Source organism: Thunnus maccoyii, chromosome 13, assembly GCF_910596095.1.
Source record: "Thunnus maccoyii chromosome 13, fThuMac1.1, whole genome shotgun sequence".
NCBI classification, from domain to species: domain Eukaryota; kingdom Metazoa; phylum Chordata; class Actinopteri; order Scombriformes; family Scombridae; genus Thunnus; species Thunnus maccoyii.
This window is the reverse complement of record NC_056545.1, coordinates 14,381,364-14,385,426: the sequence shown is the minus strand read 5'-3', so window position 1 is coordinate 14,385,426 and position 4,063 is coordinate 14,381,364. Positions and strand designations below refer to the sequence as shown.

Genomic DNA, 4,063 nt, shown 5'->3' with positions numbered 1-4,063 from the left:
AGTTGCTGTGCATAGCTGCAAACATGATTATTTCCTCTATTAACCCATCCTAAAGCGACCTGATGAGACTGTTGGCAGAGAAGCTGGCTTATGAGATGATATATCAGCAACAGGTCAGTTTTTCAGTTTTTGCAGCAGAGTTTCAACAGGTTCAGCAAATAGCAACAGTACCACAGGAAAGCCAAAAGAGTGGGTGGGGCATTGACAATTTAAATGGGCTGCCTCTGTGTTGAAGGTGCATTGGATTTATGTCATATGTCTGCGTGTACCACCACAACTTGAGTTGTTATCTGCTTCACCAGTTTCACTTCATTAAACATTTGATCATTATCCCAAAACAGTGTAAAAACACAAATGTCCTAAAATAAGCTGTAGCTCATGCAAACCCAGATATTAAACAGATATTAAACATAAAAGGGGGGTAAAGGAGATGATGTTAGATATTTCTTATTTTTATAGAACTAGCTTTAGGTCAAATTCATACACAGTGTCTAGTTAGTATATCCAAAGCATTTCATGTTCAAGACATTTTGTCTCCAAATCACCACCAACCATCACCGATTTTAAACATTTTTGTTACATTAAAGCAGTATGCACATTAAGCATCTGATGGCATGGTCAGTCTGTTTTAAAGTAGCTGTGATGATGATGATGATGAAGCTGAACACTGAGACATTTTTTCACATATGAAGTAATGGTTCGCTTCATCTTCTCCACGGTTGTTATTGGGACCTTGTAGATGGTGAGTGGCCACATTATCTGAGGGAGGAGTCCAAATTGTAGGCACCAGAGCTTCAGTTTCCCAGGCAACAGGGTCTTAGTGATGTTCTCCAGACGGTTGACAATGTTCTGCCTTAGTTACTGCACCTTCTCTTTGTCCTTGAGGGCTTGCATTCTACCATCTGCCCAGGCATTTGACAGGCTGCTCGGACACTCGGACATTGGGTCATCACCAATGCAGAACTCTGTGTCTCTAAGCACCCCCTTAACTATGGAGATACTTCGAGATTTGTTCAGCTTGACTTTCATCCAGGCCCACCTTATGTTTGCCTGCAGGTGCATGCTGCAGTAGTTGTCAGTGTTGTTGTGTCATCCATGTGTAGCCCGTGGAATTAGATGCCACACCGGACACAATTACTTCCGGGGTTCTTGTAGCTTTAATTTTATTGTTGACCACATTTGCAACAGGTCATTTTAACAGAGTGCGTAAGCTACTGAGTCCTTTTAGAGAGCAGCTCATGTGCTTTCACAGCTTGTGACAGAGTTAACACAAAAAATGATTTAAAAGAAAAAATAACAAAAACAAAATACGGTAGTGGGCTGTGACTATCAACAAAAAACATAAAATAGACCCAGATAAGTAATCTGGGTCTATTTTATGGCTAAGTAGTTAACAACCATAAACACACAAAAAGTACCCTGGAAATGTACAAGATATACTCGCAAAGTACACTTACATTTTTCACAAGTTTCACCAACCCCACGTGGAACTCCCCGGAGACTGCACAACTCAACACACTGTCGTCTACCTTCAAACAGAGTTCAAATGAATGTAACACCCTTACATTTTCTCTAGTAACAAAATACAATAGCATGGTGTGGCTTTATGCACACTAACATTACCTTGCTATGCAACTGAGAACACAGTGGTCGACGTCTGGCGCCAAAATCCCAGGACATCAACTCCAAGAGTGTCTAAATCAAACCATCTTGTTAAAATATCGATAGATAACATCCTTTAGGTATTTGTACAGGGATATTTTACAAGAGATGTGTATATTTACCTACTACTTTACACAATGGAGTCACAGCACCAACCACTCTGCAAATCTCCAGGTTGTTCGCACATAAACAGGAAGAAAGACCAAGATGCACTTGGTGGAGCGACAGTAATATCGCTCAACACTGCTGCCTTGTGATCAAAATCGGCAATAGCAAGCGAGACTGTCACAGCCCACTTACGGTCTACTTCACATTTTAATTAAATCTAAACAATTGTACACTCAAAAGAAAACAACAAAGAACACGTGTAACAAACAACTTTGAGAGCTATATCACACCTAAGTGGAAAATTAGGTTGATAATTTGGCTGATAGGTGGAAGATGTAACCCAGCCTTAGTTCGTTCACCACCCACTATCCATCTTGAGGCACTGATGATGACTTCCATGGCCATTGTGAAGGCCAGGGGTGAGATTGTACCTACCTCTAAGCGCTGGCATGTTGTAGAAGTCAGAAGTTGTGAAGCACAGTTGCAGGTCTTGGAAGTAGGTGTTAACCAGCATAGTGATAGGTTCTGGTAGTTGGAAAAAGTTGAAGGATTCCCAGAGGAGCTCATGGGGAACTGAGCCATATGTGTTGGCCAAGTCAAGGATGATCACATGGAGGTCTTTTTCGCCCTTCTTGGCTGCTTGGATCTGGTGCCAAATCATGCTTGTATGCTCCAAGCAACCAGAGACCCCTGGAAATTCCTGCTTTCTGTACAGATGTATTAACGTAGTGGACTAGAAATAAATGAAATGAATGAAATATAGTTCCAAATACTCTTTACTCCAGGCAAAATCTCAAATGCTTGTGAATGTGTGCTTGATCTTCAGCTTAAAATACAAGTGTTATTTGCTCCTGATTCTCCTGACAGATCACTCTCTAACTACCCAGTTCTTGTGCCACCTGTGTCCTGTGTGAACTGTTCTTGTTAGAGGTGCACCAGATGTCCTGGAAAATATGTTTAAAATAACACACAGAACGAACATGGTTCACTGCAATAAACATTTATACATAGAGGCTATGTTTATATTAGCCAGAGATTTTAATCACTGAAACCAACAGATAGTCGTTTCCAAATCCATCAGCACAAACAACTATCAAAAGAGAATCCAAATTCATATTCTTATCACTTTAACGCATTTCTCTCCCTAAATCTCTTAATCCTCTTCTGGCAAATGTGTACTTTTGATATTGTGTATAACAAACTAGATCCACTAAATCTGCTCTTCAAAACAAACTTAAAACATGGTTTTGACAGTTTGTATATCAGATTTTTGTATTGATTCCTGTATAATTACCCATCAGTATGGTTAATTCCTACCCGGGTCGATCAGATGGACAGGATCATATTATGCTCGACTCTACAACAAAACTGTATATTGCAGTTGCACATTATTTATTTTTTTTACTCCATTGCCTTAGAATGCTACTATATATATACTGTATATATCTTATTATTATTTTCTTTATATTATTAATTATGTAGTACTTTGAGTTTTACTATGAAGAAAAGTGCAGTACAAATTAAATGTATTATTATTATTATTATATTATGATAATTATATATATATATATATATATATATATATATATATATATATATATATATATATATATATATATATATATATATATATATATATATCCTTTTAAGCCAGTAAGAATTAAATCATAATACTATATGGTCCACAGTATTTTATTCTCCCTTTGTCTGCTGTACTGGAGGACAGTGGGGTGAAATACGATGTCCCAATACTTTAGCAATCTTTTTAATGGCTCTAAAGAGTAAATTGTCCACTAACTTCAGCATGAGTTCATATATAATCATCTGTTTCAATGACTCTTATGATATTTGATTGGAATCTTATACTTTTACCCTCAGAAGTAGATAACTGCTTGGTTAACACATGATAATAAATCACCAAGTACAGCTGTAGCTAAAAATATTAATACTTAATGTGAATTACATCACAGTACTGTTCATAATCACCTTGGTATCATTCAATTTCAAGTAATTCTGTTGTAGTTTAACAGATTTTAAGAGATTGAGAGAAGTCACTTTCTTTACAAATGTTACCAATTAGAAGTATCATGTAGTTACTTTTCCAGTGACTCAAGATTTCCCAATTATAACTGCACTCAGAAGTCTCATGCCAGCTGTCCATGATGCTGATTTGAATCCTGTTGTTTTGCCACACATATTAAGCTCACAACATTGTATACATTTCTATGCTTAATAGAAATATTTTTGTGAGAACAGTCGCTTTATGTCTGCAGCCAATTTGTTATTTCTGCTC

At 37.3% G+C, this 4,063-nt stretch overlaps 1 long non-coding RNA gene across 1 annotated transcript; it reads right to left on the bottom strand.

Annotated features, from left to right (window-relative positions):
• Window positions 1-1,435: 1,435 nt before the first annotated feature.
• On the bottom strand, window positions 1,436-1,872 carry LOC121910688. Its single transcript, XR_006099710.1, has 3 exons — window positions 1,785-1,872; window positions 1,624-1,695; window positions 1,436-1,529 (listed from the first exon to the last, which is right to left on the bottom strand). It is a non-coding gene; the product is annotated as an uncharacterized LOC121910688 (long non-coding RNA).
• Window positions 1,873-4,063: the final 2,191 nt, after the last annotated feature.